Source organism: Crocodylus siamensis, chromosome 12 (assembly GCF_052110815.1).
Source record: "Crocodylus siamensis isolate JL-2025a chromosome 12, ASM5211081v1, whole genome shotgun sequence".
Lineage (NCBI taxonomy): Eukaryota > Metazoa > Chordata > Crocodylia > Crocodylidae > Crocodylus > Crocodylus siamensis.
The window spans coordinates 35,768,791-35,787,022 of NC_143406.1; the positions used below are offsets into that span (position 1 = coordinate 35,768,791).

The 18,232-nt window shown below is 42.4% G+C and overlaps 1 long non-coding RNA gene across 1 annotated transcript in view; it reads right to left on the bottom strand.

Annotated features, from left to right (window-relative positions):
- LOC149854895 (uncharacterized) overlaps positions 1-18,232 on the bottom strand; it is a 123,601-nt gene that overhangs the window by 69,074 nt on the left and 36,295 nt on the right. Inside the window, exon 2 of the long non-coding RNA XR_016438685.1 lies at positions 12,239-12,376. This is a non-coding gene — a long non-coding RNA (uncharacterized LOC149854895). The remainder of the gene's footprint in view (positions 1-12,238; positions 12,377-18,232) is intronic.

Sequence of the window (18,232 nt, forward strand, 5' to 3'; positions counted from 1 at the left end):
GAGCCATGTCCATCACTGTGCTCTCTCTCGCCCCAGAGGTACCGAGCCAGAACGGACCTCAGTAACTTCACCCAGCACACTCCCTCTCTAGCTCCCCTCTAGTGGGACACAACATTTTTCAACAAATTATTCATGTCACATTACACAGTATCTGGAAAGTAATTGTATAGTCCCTCGACTTGTATACCAGCGGTAGGGTTGGGAAAAAGAACCCAGAACCCTAATGTAGCTGTTCTTATTTGGTTGCCTTTCCATAAAGCAGAACCGATTTGAACAGCCAGATAAAATGGCCAGAGAATCAATGGGAATGTGGTCCGTTGGTCACAGGGGCACTTTTGTAAATCCTAGTAGGCGTCTTCTGCTTCCTTAAGCTCCCAAATACACGTGTGTTTCTGGCCTTTGTGTACTTACCCCACGCCACTGAAGTCAACGGAGCAGAATCGAGCCCTTTACAAGCTGGGCAGAAACTCTTCTACCAGCAAATTAAGAGGCACAGGCTGCAGTTAAACCTTGATGTCTGCAGCTCTGGTTTGCAGCTTATGAACAGTCAATATAGCAGAACACCAAGTCTATGGTGATCTTCCCACAACATGGGAAAATCTGTGATGGCCAGGCCCTGTTCTGGAAATGGATTCTGCTTCCCCCAGTGAAGACAGGCAAAGTCCATTTTAGGAAGTCATGACACCATGGAGTTGCACAAGACACAACCGAGGCAGCTTCTCTCTCTCTCAGTTGATATAGTGTAGTAGCATGCCTGGTGATTGACCACACCTTAACTGCAGGCTGCCTTTTTAGATCATACTTAGAAAAGCTTCTCCCTTATGTGCAAAATGAGAACAATACATATATACATTAGCTTTGGGAGCAGAAAAAGAGACTTATGTTCTCTGCATACTTTTTCCTTGAGGTTGGGTGGCGAGATTACTGACAACATAAAGGCACTCAAGGTTCTAGCATCGTTCTTGGAGTACACATAGGACAACTATTCATTTACTCCTTTCACATCCTTCCTTAATGTTTTCCAGTTAAAATGCTGACTGAGTTTATGGCACATTTTATTAATTCCCAAATGGCCAGATGTCAAGGCTCCATGTGCTGCCTATTTATCAAGCAGCACCAAAGACTTTGTACTAACAAGTCTGATGATATTGAATTTGATTTACATTTCAAGTGCAACCTGCTCTCCGCAGGAACATTCTGTTACAGTGCTCCTCATGGCACGGGTACAATAACCCATTAAACGCATTTCTTGTAGCTATGCCAATAGTTATTTATTTGTTGAATTCATGACTGCTCAGTAGAAACAACAGATTTGACTTTGAACTCTGTTATACCAACACAAAGGAAGATTAACTCCACTGAAATCAGTAATTAATCCAGTTAATCAATATAAAAGTTGAAGTCAGAATTAGGCCCAGTTTATCTATATAATCATGGTCATGCAGAGAACAGCAGAAAGCAAATAGTGCTGCCTTACTGAAACCTCCCAGATACTTTGTACCAAACTCCTCTGCCATGCAAAAGGACCGTTTTGAAAATGGACCTCCTGGAAAGGATTTGAGCACATCCTCCAATTAATCTCTGTCAGGCTACAGATTTCCCAGGACTAACACTTCAGAGCCAATATTTCTAAGGATTGCAAGAGGTGGGGAAAAAAAACCTACTCAAGAGCATTATGGAAAGAACAGCCTCAAATATTTCCTACCAGTTATCACCAACGTTCAAAATGTATCCACACGCTCACCTCTCTTCTATGTAATAATGCTAAAGCAATGTTGAAAAGGAAAAGGGTGTTTATATCCATCATTTCACTCATTTACAGAGTTTCTTTCAAGATGGAGTAACTCCTACAGTACGCTTTCACCCGTTAGCAAGATACCGAAAACCTACCATACTCACTGAGCACCAGCACATCCTAAAAAGTGACTTAATAAGAACATGATTTTAAAAACACACCAGTTTTTTCCAACTACAGTTAACCAGAAAACTGAGATTTTTCATGAGAAAATTCCACTTTCAAAATGTTCCTACTGGGAAGTTATAGATTTTCTACTAAACACTTTGAAAGTTCAGGAAAGTATATTTGACTTTTAACTTAAAATGGAAAATTTTCAGTCCAAAAAGAAAAATGTTAAATTGCAGAACCCATCATTTCTTAAAGAAAATCCTTTAAACAAATCTTTAAAAAAAAAAAATTAAAAAAAAAAATCAGGTTTTCTTCTAATATTTCATTTTGAATTTTCAAAAATTATATTTTTTATGCAAAAAACCATCCTCAGCAAAACTGATAAACCATTTCCTCCCTCTTCCTAACTACCTTTTCAAACAACACAGCAGCCAAGCCAACAGCCCCATCTGTTCCCAAAATAAGGGTCACATCTTAGTACTAGAGCTGTGTTCATTCAAACGCTGAACAACTGATACACATCTTATTACTCTATTAGGAAGAAAATTCTGATACACATTATTCTGGTAAAAATTACGGAGCAACATCCTTGAAGTCAAATCCACCTTTATATAGAATCAGGATGTTGCCCACAGTGTTGCATTTACTTTTAATGAGGTATCTAATTCTGCCCCAAATAGGCATTATTACAAAATATATATATATTTAGAAATATATATCCTTTATGTTATAGCTAATTTTCCTGAAGAAAAATGCCCCAGGTGTGCTTGGAGGTGGGGTTTCATTTTGATTTGTTTTGGGTTCTTTTCCTTCGGTTTGGATATATAAATAAAGCAACTTCCTTTCCCCTCTATAGCTGTAAAAAGTCTTCATGAGGACAATTGCATGATAGCCTTCACAACTTGTAAATCCAAATATATTAGTGAACACCATGAAGACCAAGTGCATGATCTATGTGCACTATAAATTAGCATCCCCTTTAATTCTCATTAAGTATGAGGACCATAACAACATTGTTTTTCCTCCATGAGTTCCTATACAAAAAAGAAATCATGAAGGAAACATTGAAAAACCGATAGCCTATAATTAACCCAATAGGTCATAATCACATTGTCAGCACATGGTGACAAATCCAGAGCCAGTATTAGTCACCAATAGGACACTGGAGAAAATTTTGTTTACCAGGGGCACAAACAAAACCTCCGCCAAAATCAATGAGAGATCTTCTGTTGACTCCCCTGCATACTGGATTAAGTCCTTAATACTTACAACTGGACTCATATGTTCTTCCAATATAAAGAACATTAGTCATTACTGAGCTAAAGAAATACAATAAATTATCAGATGGGGATATGATATTGCAGGTTTTTTCCTCCACCCTGTAATGAAAATGGTTCATGGATCATGGAGGTTAAATACAAATAACTTGCAGTAACACTCCTAGAAGGCATGTGGTTAATTGCTGTCTGCCTTTATGTTAATTGTTAAACAACAGCATACTGGCACACCTACAGCCAGTTTCTGCAGATAAACAAGCACAGCATGCACACTAATTGTTCGTTCTCCTTTACATCAGTTGTTCTTTCCAAACAACAGGGGTAAGTTTCTCAGATTCTGGGTCTGACTCCCCGTTCCCTTACAACGGTTTCACTCCAGCATAAGTCCATGGTGTGAAAGAAGAGTCAGGCCCTCTATTCTTATATAAAGCATCCAAAGAAAGTAAAGCAGTTTCAGCACATCAAAGCTCCTGCTTTGTATCCTGGAAGACGAGACTAAACTTTCCCACGCAAGTACATTTTATCCAGGCCCCCAAACACATAATTAAATCCACTCATGCTTTCAACAGCATCACTGAGCAAAAGTTTCATCTGACACCAGATTATAACATTAGAGGTAGGCTTATTTCAGAGGGAGCTCTACATCAGTGTCTGCAGGAACCAGAAATACTCAATAGCCTTGCACTGGACACACACACAAAAATAAAGATTAAACATTAGGCCAAACATAATTTAAGCAGAAAGGAACAGCTCCTTTACTCAACTGGGTAGACTTAATTAGATGAGCAAAGTACATATTTCTAGCCCAAATACTCAACACCTTTCAGGTTACCCAGGCAAATCAGTTGAACAGGGAAAGGCTATGATGAATTTATAACTCACTGCATCCTATCAAAAGTGTTTATCTTACTAATAAAAGAAATGCAAAGCCTCTTTGATTCTTACATAGCCTAGCGGACCAGGTGACATCAACTTTATTCCACCATCACTTTCCTGAGAACCTTTGTTCCTTCCCTCTGCTCTCCACCACCTCCAAGAGGAAGCTTTTGCCACCAGGATCCATGTATTTGTCATTTCCCCCTTGGATTCAGTAAAGTCAACACTGCTAACACAGCTTTGCATGGTAAGCATAGATCAGTGGTTCTCAACCTTGTTTGGCTCAAGCAGATGGAGCAGGGAGCTGGGAGCTGCCCCTCTCCTGCAGTTTTTTTCAAGTCCCCTGCCACTTGTTGAAAAGCTGGGGCCAGGAGCTCCCTGCTGCTGAGGCAGGGGGACATTGTCCCCATCCCAGCAGCAGGCAGCCCCCTGGGGGCAGGGTGCAATGTCCCAGCCCCTGCCAGGAGACAGCTGTCTTCTGGCCCAGCACCCCCTTCCAGCTCCTGGGCTAGCACCCAGAGGGAGCCTAGAGCTCCTCTTGGTGGTAGAGGGGGCCCATTGCAGGGCCCCAGGAAGCCGGAACAGTTTGCTGCCATTTTTAACAACAAATCTGCTCCTGCTTCCCTGCATGTGTAGATGCCTGCCCAGGAACATTTACTCATGAGTAGTTTACTCACAAGGAAACTGATCCTGGATCAAATGCATGTATAAATGCACCCGGTTGTACACAATTTAATGGAAGATTAGTTTCCCCCATTTTTTCCATGAGAAACAAAGTAATTTTTCTTTGGCTATCATTACCTATGCCTTTATTGAACACACACACTCCCACAGCATACCTATTGAATAAGAAGAACCGTTATTTAATTTCAATAATCCTTAGGAGCTGAAAAAGAATTGCTCTAGGTTTCTCTTAAGAATTGTTGTTAACTGGATTGAACATTACCGAAGACAATTTAATGATCTTAAGAACTTGCTCTAGAACTATCTTTGACTAATTCTAAACATTCAGAGGTGATAAAGGAAGAAAATTAAGTGATGATGTATGCCATAGTAGGTGTTTAACAGCAATCGCAAACAGACAAATTGCTTGTAATTACATGCAGTTTTCAACAGATACCTGTGTGAAACAACTGGTGCAAACCCTCAAGTGGCCATCAACTGGTTAGCATTTTGCATTAGGAGCTCATACTGGTGCAGGCATGGAAGGCAGAGGAATCCTATGGGCTAAGCACAACACTGGGAAACCTCATTTATACTCTCAGTCTGCTACTAATTTCTTTTGTACCTTTGAGCGAGTCATTCTTTCTGTTGCTACCTCCAACACTGCTTGAGGCTAAAATAAACAGATATACGTAGGAGAGGAGCAAGTCTGGAGTTATGATTGTCCCTCCCAAACTGGCCACCTAAAGGGAGGGCTATTTGACCCCCTCATTCCAGGGGGCATGTGGCCCTCCAACTTTTTTACTCTTGAATGCAACCACAAAGGGAAAGAGCCTGGACAAAGAGTGTGAATATATTCCTTAAGCTACAACATGTACTTTTTTTACTGGGGAGATGTTTGTTTGTCTTACTTCATTTCCCATGGTATTTTTAGGGCTACCAGAGCCTAATCAGACACCTTTTTACTTCTCTTGCGAGCACGTACATCTGCCTCAAGGAATGTGTGTGAATGGGCTTCAACCTGTTGTCAGCTAGGAAAAAGACAGGGCCACTCAGGGGCCTTCACACATTTGTTTAGTTGTTAGAGCCTGAACTTGGAAGATCTGGCTGAGCGATGGGTCCTTTTACACATAAACAGGTGGAACCCATTGCATTTTAATGTTAAGTGGTTTAAGCTTTACCTTGTAAACAGTAAACACAGCCAGTAACTTGGATCTCAAACCTTAAACATGCAAATAAGATCTGATTCACTGACTGGGATATATTAACAAAAAGGTCTGAGAGAAAAAGGAAGTGTATAGTTTGGATTCTACACATCTCCCAGATCCAATCAAGTGTTGTAGACAGAAAAATAGCATAAGTATTGCTGAGCATATAGCATTTGTGCAGTTTCTCTTGAGGTCCATGTCACATATATGTTAACAACTTCCCTGTTACCAGCCCCAAAGCTATTTTCTTCTCCCTTCCCATGACACTTGCTTGCTTCCTTTGGAGAGTAACAGTTGTTCTTGTTGGATTTAATTGCCTCCCTAAAGAAACAGCCCAGGAAGAAATGCATTTCCTGGCTAACTTGAAGTCACATGTCCTTGACACTTGGATCAAAAACCCCAGAAGGGAAGAAGCTTGCTGAGAAATTCAGGTTATAGTGGAAAGAAGATAAAGTAACAGAAATGATTAAGGAGATGCAGGGGCTGATTTAAGAACTAAATATGTAGAGCAGGACTCAAGGAAGACTGAATCTTTATATCCACGAGCTGTTCAAGGATTAAACTGTATGGCCCAAATTCATGAATGCCTCTTGGTATCTAATTTCCTTGGAGTCAATAGAAGTTGGTTACTGAAATATCTTTTGGGATCTGGAACCATGAGCTGGATTCTCCTACTCTTCCAAAGAGAATTGTACTCTGCTAGCTGCCCCACTCGAACGCACAGAACTTCGGACAAAGTACATCATTTATGCTTTGTAATAAGAATAGCACAATTGGACCCTGAGGAATTTTTCAGATAGCCAATAGAGGTTTGACTAATTAAAGGAAAGAAAAGTTAAGCTATTAAATAAGACCTCTTACCTGGAACCTAGTTATGGTAAATGGGCAAAGATGGTAAACATCATCTCCTGGGACATTTAAAGTGGAGGTGGCTGAACTACTATGTTATTTTATGTATTATATGCCTTCGGATATCATATGCACATTGATTTTGAAAGGCAGAATGAAAAAAAAAAAGGGAAAAGATTGTTCTTTGTAGTAAGTAACTGAATAGCAGCAGCAAGGGAGACAAGCCTACTCATTGCTTTGCTCCCTATGGATCGCTGCAGCTTGTACCTTTAGTTTCACCGGGCAAGGATGAACCTGTTCTACTGCATTTCATGCATATAGTGCATACTGCAATCTCCAGCAGCTGAGGATAAGCTTTTAATTAAACTATAACAATTAGCGTGTATACATCACTTTCCTTGGTAAACTCAGAATAGAGCTGGTACAGAATTTTCCACAAAAATTCCTTACCATCCTGGAGCGGAAGAGGGAAAACGAGCAAAACCTAACCCTGAGTAGCCAATAGTCAAGCCCTCAGCTTGAATGAGAGAGACCCATATTCAACTCCCTGCTCCAAATCAAGGATTCATAGTAGGGCTTTCATAGAAATTTCAAAAGGTCACCTGGTCTTTCCAGAAATGACTAAGAAGTAATCACACCACCAAATTCTTCAAACATTTTCATAAAATGAAATTATGAATTTCTGGACACTCCTACCTTTGGGTGTCCAAAAAAGGGGATAAATATCAGTAAGTGTAAAGGAGATAAATTCACCTTACAGATGAAGAAATAGAAGCACAGAGGGAGAGAATGACCACGGTCACCCAGAAGGCCAGTAGCAGAGCAACCCAAGGCCCCCAGTCCTACTCTCGACTAGGCCGCACCTGTCATATGGGGACCACGCGGGACATTTCTACTTCCGTTCTCCCTCATTGTGTTTCAGCTGTTTTCAACACCAAATAAAACATGACAAATATGTATTATTAATCTCAAAGAGAATACAGATTTTCTTCTGATCCCTGGCAGATCTTTCCTTGAAACTTGCCAGATTGCTACAGAAACAAATATGTATAAATTAGCACTATACAACAGGACATAAATTAGAACATTCACTTGGTTTATCATTCCCACCAGCATTTTGTTATCTGCATGTCACTTTTTAAAGATAAAAAACCAAACTGCTTCTCAATTTTCATCTCAGCTCTTTGTGCACATTTAGCAGTTCTTAAATCTTGTTGCTATAAAACAAACTTTTCGGGGGCGGGGGGGGAGAAATCAGGCTGTTGAAAATGGAGTGGAAAGCTGTACATATTTCTTTGCGTTTCAGAGCAAGCACAGATCCATTGGCATGTTTACAACCACCACAGTCCTCCCTTCTCTTCACCCCCCTAAAATATGCAGACATTTTCTCTTTGAACCATTTTGAAAAGAAAAAGGATGGATGCCTCAAGCCAACACTCTGTTTCGTCCAAGAGTCTTCCACAATAGCCGCAGGCTGGCTGCGTGTAACCTTGCCGTTAGTTTCAAAATCGCACAACTGTAAATTTGCATTTTCAAGACCACATCATGTCAAATGTATTTGCATATTGCCTTTGTTTGTTTACTTTCATAGCTGGCTTAAATGAACCAGGGAGGCACAGAAGAAAAACAGCACTCAGAGCTAGAGCCAAATCAGGATGCCACTTTGCCTTTGCCACCAAACTTTGGGGGATTTTGGCCTGTGTCCAGATCCAAGCTTCATGGCCGAGGCTCATCTCCACAAGGTGAAGCCAACTAGATTCCCCAGGTTCAAACCTTTCCAAACCTTTCTGGGGAAGTACAGAGCTTGGATACCCAGCATGCAGGGATCTCTACGGGGAGACCTGACCTGAGCACAGATCAGCGGTCTTGCGAGCATTTGGAATTTCAATTTCAAACACCTGGAACTATGTTTGCTTAACTGCCCTGATAGACAATGAATACTCGAGAGAGAAAACTGCAAGGGATAGCCCCTCTTCTTTTCATTTTAGGTAGCCAAGGGCCAGAGTACAAGCCCCATTGCTAATTGTTCCAGGTCTCAAATATTTAGAATATTTTAATTATTTGTTCAAAGCAGATAAGGCTCATTTTTGGCATCTGGTGCAAAAATTGAACACTCCAGCTATATGAAAAAAAGGGAAACTACAATTAAAGCTGCCATTTATGGTTTCCACGGTTACCTGCTTTGTAATGGTTCTCCACAGCAAAGACTGAATCCTGACCATTGCCCAATGCAGCTGCAGAGTGCTTTCCTTAAAAAAGGACATGAGATGCGACTACTGCAAAACACAAGACCAGCTCTTGACACCGTAAGAGAAATACACCCCTTGTCAGGATTTGCTAAAGCCCGTTTTGTTGCACAAGGAAAAAACTTGGCCTTTGTGCTTCTTGGCAGGCCTGGAGATTCGCAGTCACTTGTACCACTGCTGTTAATTTATTATTTAAACCCACTAAACTGCATACCCAAATAACTAAAACCAGGATGAAGTTCTGACCACTGTAATAATTTCATTGCTTAGGGCAGGAAACAAAGTACAGGGGAGAAAATGTCCAGAAAGCAACCAATAAGTCATGATGGCTTTGAAATGCAATTAATAAAACATCACCTAAGAGCAACACTGCTGTTCCTGGCAGGAGCTGGAAGCGGGGAGATCATAACGCTCTAGCATAGGCCTCCCACCTTCTGACACAGAGAAATTAATTTCACCCTGTTGCCAGAAAAAAACGTCCCCTGGTTCCCAGTGCCAACACCGTTGTCTGTGTGAATGCTCTCGAAGTCCATGCCTGCATAATATCAGAGATCTATATTGAGAGCTATAATCTGCCTGTTTCGTCTGCCCCTGTGATTTTGGGCATTATAGCAAATCCATGTACCGTACAGCAGCATGGGAAAGGACCAAAGACAGTTCTAACAAAGGCCTGATCCAATGGCCAGAGCCAATATGGGACAAAGATATTAAAAAGCTTCTACTGGCTTCAATGAGCATTAGATTAGACTCCAAGAAAACAGCAAGGTACTCTTCATGTATGTTAGACTGCGCAGGCTTGACTGTGACCCAACAATCAGAGAGCAGAATGGTTCCCAAGAGTCAGCTGGCTGAAGATACAGAATGAATTCTTCTCTTCAGACAGTAAGACTTGCATGTAACCTATCCACTGCTGAGAACTGGCTATTTCAGCATTGTACACTTAGCTACACCACCCAGCACAGAAACATTTAAACAGAACATGCTGCCATGTCTCCCTTGCTTCTCCTTCTCACTTAGCACTGATTTCCCATGGCTAGAAAAAATATGCTGCTTTATCTCTGTCATGCCATTCCTGACTTCTCTGTAGTCCTACTTGCTAATAGCTGATTTATCTATTGCTCTGTGAATGTAGGCAAAATAGCTAATGGTCTATTAAATCACAGAATGAAACTTAAACTGAAGTCCAATTGCTAGAAAAGATTGCTCAATTTCCTATGCAGTCTAAGAGTTTGCCCTTTCCCCCCCTCTTTTGGAGCTTAGATAATAGATGGTTGTTGCAAACCTTTTCCCCAAAAACTGGCAGTTGGAGTAAGTAGTCTATAGCTCATGTTTAAACTGTAAACAAGGGACTTGTTCTGCATATATATTCTAGGCACAGAGCTATGCCCAAAGCAGATAAAAATGATAGCAAACATATTTTGGGTTTTATCTCTCAACACACTCTTTGAAGTATCAGCATTGTCAAGGTGCTGCTTCCCCCCTAGAAAGGCAAGGGGTAGACAGTACATGGCTCTGTATCAGTGCACAGAGGACAAGGTGTAAAAGGTTTTCCCCAGACACTTACAACTCCCCACAAAGGCCAAAGAAAGGTGGCGAAAGCCAAGACTAGGAATCTGACACAGACTGCTAGGTCAGGAGGAAGATCTGGATCTCGTTCTTGCTCCAGGGCGCTTGTCCACATACGGAAGTTGCACCAGTTTAACTAAAGGGTGTAGCACTGTATCAGTTTAAACTGACTCAGTTTTGTGATCTCTCTGATCCCTGCCCTTCTAGAATTTGAAACTAGCAACCGTGAGAGAACGACTGGGACCCCTGGTCACAAGTCTGCCAATGCCTCCTAGTTCAAGGGCCTGAGAAAAGCCTTCTGAAAGATATTTGTCCACCTCAGCCAGCCTTGGACCAGGTTGTTGGTGAAGGGAGTTAACCAACTATGCTGAATCTGCAATTGATTTCAGTGAAAGAACTCCAGCTGTCCATGGGTGTTACTGCTGTCAGGACCTTTGATCATCTGAGGAACTGCAAGCCACCCTGCATATGAATAAAGAAATTAAATGGGCCATCTCATTCTCTGAAATGACATAGACACAAAGATTAAGGTCAGATTTCAGTACTTGTGTCCCTTCAGGACACAATATGGCACAGGCAATGTTTGACCCTACCACTGAACTAGATTGCAGCTCTTAATGGAGAGGTAGAAACATTCCCTACCAGAAATGGTAGCCACTAGGCAATAATCTCTCAGCAAGCAGGGGGACCGTACTGGAACCAGACGGGTCCCTTGGTACTGTGACATACCTTCACAAGGGGGTCAGTAGGCACTCATCATGATTTGTATTGTGGGAGTGCCCAAGAGCCCACTCATAGACAGAGACCAAAAGTAGACAGAACAAAAATATGCCCCTAAACAGCTTCTCATGCCCCACACTTCAGGGATCATTGAGGAAGTTAGGATTGGAGTTATCCCCTGCTGAGATGGTCAACTCACGCCTGCAGATCAGGTCTTACAGGAACTCTGCAGACTCAGAAGGATGCAACTTCAGTTATACTCTGTTCACATTTTTCACCTTTTTGCATGGTCACAATAAGTAGAAACTTACTCTCTCCTTTTTTCCCCCTTAAGGGAAAGGTATAAGCCTGCCGTAATCACAGGAGTCCAAGAGCTAGAATCACAGGCATGGACCCAGACTGGCCATGCTTTCATCTAGCCCAGGTTTAAACATGTCAGTAGAGCTGTAACGGTGCTAGATGTTTATCACATGCACCAGATTCCTCTTTAATGAAAGCCTGTTTGCTGTTTTTTGCTAAAAAGTTTTTTGCCAGCTCTTTTAAAGATGTACTAACATCCTTCTCTCCTATATTTTTTATCTCAGAAGTAACTCCATAATACTGCCTTCCCTGAAAGAACAGCTAATGACAGTCAAAAGACAGAAGCAACGAGTAATGGTATTGCTGATTTTACCACTGATGCCCCTGGTAGTATGAGAGTGCATCCCTCACGGTCATTTCTGCCAACAAGTTTTTTTTGTTTTGGTGTTTTTTTAACTCTAGGAACAGGAGCATTAACTATGGCTGTAGTTCCAGTTCATGTGGGCTATGTGACTGGGCAGCTTCAGGTGCTGCAGTTTGAAAGGTGGTTACTAACAGCAAGGGAAAAAATAATACACTTAATGACTAGATAGCAGAAAATGAAGTATAAAAGATTTTGTTACTGACCTTGCTGAAACTAAGGTGTTTTTATCCATGTTCCCTGCTGTGCACATATCGTCCAAGCAGGCAGTCTTGCTGAGGGCATCACGTATCAGAATGCAGAAACCATGGCCATTTGCCAGGAGTGGTAAATTCCCCTGCAACCTTCCAAGAGAAAAAAAGGATTCATCCATCAAACAGCATATTAATGTTGTGGCATAAACATATTAAAACAAGGGTATTCTGTTTATATTTGTCCTTCAGGGAGCCTTCATGACCTTTGCAGTTCAATTTAAAGACCGACTCTGTTAGCTCGAAGGCAGTAGTGAGCCTAGAAACCTCTTTACGATGTCTATTCAACAGAAACAGACAAAAAAGAACCTCTTGTCCGATGTCTTGATGGGCACAAAAGAACATACTGAAAATGTGCACACCAGCCAGCCAGCTGACCCTCACCACATTAAGAGATTGGCCTTTTTGTGTTGGCCAGGGGAGGCATACATGGGCTTGGACTGTAAGTTGACTTGTTTTAGTGCTTAATCTCCCAATTTGAATGACCTTTTCCTGTTGCTACCTTGCGTGTATAATCCAAAGATAGTTTAGTCAGTTAACCTAACGACATGTGAGAGCAGAGTAAATAAATCCTAATGTGTGCTCTGGAATATGAATAGCTCCAGAAAAGAAACAGAGCTGGCAGAGTTAAAATTCAGTGATGGCAAAGACAAACAAGCAACACAGAACCCATGCTCCAAAACATAATGATTTGGAGTTGTTTCATTTGTGGGGACCTAGCTTGGGCCCCTTGTCTAGATATGTTAAGAAGCCAAAGCTGGTGGAAACTGTCGGCATCTTAAGTCAGTCTCCCAAAAATGAGAGAAGGCAAAATTCACTTTTGAAGACTATGGCCAATGATTTTTAGGAATGCAGGACTGGCAAGGGCCTCCGGGGCCATCAAGCCCAGTCTCCTGTGTCCTCGGGCAGCCATTCACCCAAGGATTCTTCAAAATTGTCCCTACAAACCTTCTAACACAAAGCACAGACCCAAAACACCAAGAACATATAACATGCCAGAAGTAAAAGCAGCAGAGACAAGGGCGCTACTAATGCCCTGCCACTGCAATGATAGGAAAGTAGCCGGTTTATATACACCAGCGATTCTCAACCAGTGTGTCAGGGCACCTTGGTATGCCACCACATCCTTTGAAGGGTGTCACGAAGTCTGAGGAGACAAACAAGGTGTGAAGAGATAAACAGCTAAATTAAGCAGATAAGCACAGGCTCAGGCTTGCTCCTTTCTGAATGATTCTCCACTTCCACTACCCAGCCCTTCTAGAAGGAGCTAAGCACTGACATATAAAATCAATTTTAGAAATTGGCTGCCACTCAGGTCACAAAAGTTATGGATGGCCTCGAGTCCAAAAATATTGCAACCCACTGATAAACACTCATGAAAGCCTGGGCCCCACTCCACAGAGGAAGACAAAGAAAAGACACCCCCCGGTTCTTTCCCAATGTCTAATCTGGTGATCTTTGGCATGGCCAGAAATTGTTCGGATTTATCTGGGCAGTGACTTCACATAAGACTCCATTGACTGGCCAGTATCACATTGAAAAATAAGTCATTTGTGAATCGTAAAACACAGAGTCACCAAACTCCCTCCTCACCGCAAAACTTTCTCTGACTTTCATCCTGTGAGCCAATGAACAAGTCTGTGTTTGCTTTTTAAGGGGTGTTCCCATCACGGCTAAAAACTACAGTGATAAGAGAGGCTCCAAAAGATTGGCGGCTTCACAACAGGAGGGATTGCGCTGTTCAGAAAAAAACATCCTCCACAAAATCACCAAGATGAGTAAGATCCAGGGAAGGATTTTCTGGATGTCGTCTAAGCATCAGTGATGGGATGGCATTGGGCCAACCCACCAGAAGACAGGAGTCCACAGGAGCTGGAGCAAGCCTCTGTGAGGGAAACAGGATACCCACCTAACGCAGAAAAGGAATGGGACAAGTAAGAACACAATTATACCCATAATGGCCGAAAAAGTGAAATCAACAAGAAAACTTCAGAGAGAAAAGAGGAGAAAGTAAAAAAAAAAAGGGTAAGGGATGGAAAAAAATAAAATGAGTGAAATAAGATCATTCTTTTTGCTCTCTTCTCAAACTGTATTTCATCTCTCTGTCTTGTCTGCCACTTCTCATTTTCCTTCTCTCCTCCTTCCTTAGTGTGAATAGAGGTGGCGCACAGCTGCATGGATAATCATTTTGAAGTTCTGATGGTCACATTCCAGATGCACTCAAGTATCTATATGCTTTCTGCCCCACTTTTGAGCAGGTTTAAAATAAGAGCAGCATGGAGAGTTAAAGTGCTATCCAACATCCACTTTATAAGCTGGATCCTCACCTGGTGTGAACTGGCATGTTTACATGCTGCCTACAATTATGTCACTTTAACCAGCTGAGGTTATGCCCAAGATCTGTGGAATGGACCCCCTGAAATCACCTGTCCTTCCTTTTTTTACTTTTATTTTTTCACACACAGCTATATGGAGAAGAGGACAAGAATAATTTCCTGCAAGATATTATTTCTCTTCCCTTAATAATCCTCTTCGACCATCCATGAAATGGTGGTACTGAAAGTTCAAAGTGTTTTTTTCAACCTCAGCTCACTATAAAACAGAACATGGAAATGAAATGGCTGCAATGGGGGCGAACTTCCTAGGTCACAGGAGAAAATGGTGATTAAAGGGTCTAATTCAGCAAACCACATAAACACATGTTGAAATTTAAGCATGTAATAGTGTTCTAGAGAAGAGAAGACTGAGGGGGGATTTAACAGCAGCCTTCAACTACCTGAAGGGGGGTTCGAAAAGGGATGGACTACACTGCTCTCAGTGGTGCAGAACAAGAAGCAACGGTCTCAAGTTGCAGCAAGGGAAGTTTAGGGAAGAATTTTCTCACTGGGTGGGTAGTAAAGCACTGGAACAAGTTAACCAGAGAGGTGGGGGATGTTCCATCCCTGGGGGGTTTTAAGACCAGGCTACATGAAGTCTTGGCTGGGATGATCTAGTTGGGGCTGGTCCTGCTTTGAGCAGGGGGCTGGACTAGATGACCTCCTGAGGTCCCTTCCACCCCCCATTTTCTATGATTCTATGAGGATCCTACTGATTTTTCAGGCCTTCCTACATGTTGCACTTTGAGCTGTTCAAATGCTGATCAGTGTTAGTGCTAGCTTGAGTCGAAAGCAGTTACACCTTAAGGCTAAAAACTTTCGACTGTTCCCCACTTGCACAGCTGTGACTTGCCACTGGGGAGCTGGTGCACAGGGCTTGACTAGGAGCTATAGCTATGAGTAGGGATGGTGAGCCAGGAGCAGCTTCTACCCCTGCTCTAGGTGGGGTGGGGGGGGTGAGAGATGGTTTGGCAGGGGGTAGAAACATGAAGCTGGGAGGTGGAGAGTTAATGGCATGGGGGTTGCTGCATATGAAAACTGAAAGCTTGGACAATGTACAAGACAATAGCTGGGGCAAGACTGGATTGTGATAACAAGACTGCCACAAGAAAATCAGACTCCGCTAATGGCTTGCAACACATTAGGTGTCGAGACAGTGGAGTGCTTGCGGTAGCCAATACCAGATCCATGCCATAAGATAAGAACAGTCATTATAACAGTCCTCAACCTGCTATCACACTTGAGAAGTGATGGTTGAAAATACTGACAGAGTCCTGACGCTCATCACATGTGTCTCTCAAAGCTAAGAAAGCCAAAGGAAAAGCTGAGCCACTGAAGACAAGGTAGCTAAATATGCATTTCAATTGACCTAGCAGCTAAAGAAAACAAAAGGCCAAATATGCATCTGAAGGGAAACCTGTAAAAAGTGCACTGAATGCAGGAAGAATGTCCTGTATGTGACATGCTAACATTTCTCTAAACAGGCTAGGGTGTTACAAATGTCTCAACCATTTAATCTATGTTTGGAGTCTGGTAAACAGACCATCACTGGTACAAGCTACTGCAAATGTGCTCCACTGAGAAACAAATACCCAAAGAAGGTCCAGTAACCAATGCCTCTAAGCATCCTGTCTGACCACACAAGGCCCATCATCTGTGATTGACCTATAATTGCTGCAGAAAAAACCTAAGTCTTTACACCTAGACAATCCAAGAACAAGAGCCAGGCAATTAACAGTTATGATATAATAATCAACCTTTTCCGCCCTGTTTTGTTCAGACTTTAATTGGCCAACCATCAAGGGAAAATGCTCTGAAGCTATACAATTAAACAATATAAAAGCTAAGCAAACCAGAAAGGTGCGTGCCATCCAGACCAAGAAGCCATCCTGCCACCCAGCCAACAAGTGAAAGATTCACGCTTTAAGGCTGTACAAGAACTGCTTCCCACCTGCATTGGGTAAAGATCTCTGTACAGCTAAGATAATACTAAGGACTAATAGCTTGTTTTACATTGGGAAAGAGTCCTTTTTTGTTATTTAGTTTTGTAGCTTGTTGGTAGTTACTAAAACATCTTTCTGCTATCCATCAACTGAGTGTTGTGTCAATTTTCAGAGCACTAGGTTTAAACACTCACTTTCTAAGTGCAACAGGGGTGGGTAATGAAATGGGAGGTGGAAAGGAAATAGGGTTAGGGAAGGGTGATGAAGTGAAGAAAGTCAGCCACAGAAGGGTAAAATAAAAAGCCGCTTCAGCAGATTGAATGTGCGTCTCTTGTAGACATGCAATGCAGCATGTCGGTAAGCAAGGACACCCCCAACGTTAAGTTATAAGATTCAGAGTCCATGCCAAATGGCATGAAAGTCATACGATTGCACAACATTTGGGCGATCAGCGGCAGTAACACCAGGACTCCTTGAAAAGTTCTCAGAATTTGGTTCCCTAGGAGGATCATTTGTTTCCCTGTTGTGAACCAGGTACTGATGGTTGGTGCAACATGAACGCTGATCCATTGCCAACCCACTGGTCCACTGCCAATGGCATAACTTTAAGCCACTTAAAGTACGCTTAAAAATAGTTCCAGGTGTTAATGTGTTAACAACCCAGGGGTTAAGAGCTTCAAGAACCACCTTAATGTGCAACAAGGCCCTAACTAAATCCAAGGGGCCCAATTCTGTTCTTGGATGTCTGGAAGATTTTTACTGGTGTGCCTCCTCTAAAATCCAGTTCTGCTCAGTGGAACCAGCTTACACACTTGGCTCTTTGCTGAATCAGGACCCAACAGAACTTCAGATTATGCATCCTCTCTTTCCAGTTCTCTTTCCCCTCATTGATTCTCTCATTCTTCTTTCCCAGATTCTGGCCCAAATGTGCAGTCCTGGATGAAATTTATACTAAAGTGTCCATATATCTAACAACAAACAGAAAAATACAAGCAAACTATTACTATTATTATTATTAGGGGTGTGCAAAGCAGGCCCTATTCGATTTGGATTTGGATTCAGCCCAAATCAGGGACAGCAATTCGATTCATTGATTTGGATCACTGTCCCTGATTTGATTTGGCTGAATCCAAATCTGAAGATTCGATGCTGATTCAGAGAATCAGAGATTTGGCCGTAGACACAGCTTTAAATGTTTGCTTTACATACCTCAAGGTACCAACACACCTTGTGAACACTGCGATGCTGGGGAGTGCAGAGAGGGCCCTCCACATGCTCAGCGGCAAACCCAGAAGTGGACCGGAAGTACTTTTGGTCCACTGCTGGGTCCACCGGGGAGCGTGCTGGGGGCTCCCACACCGCCCTGGCTCATCGAGTGTCTTTGGTGGGACCCTGGGTGCCCCACAGACGCAGGAGACACCAGTCACTGAGCCAGGGGGGCACAGAGGAGGCCCTCCCAGCATGCTCCCCAGCGAACCCCTTTCCCGTGGGACACTCCATGCATCCCAGCATCACAGCATTCACAAGCTGTGCTGGTACCTTGAGGTATGTAGAAAAAACATTTAAAGCTGTGTCTACATCCAGGTCACCAATTCTTTCCAAATCTCTCTAATCAATTTGAAGGGTTCCAG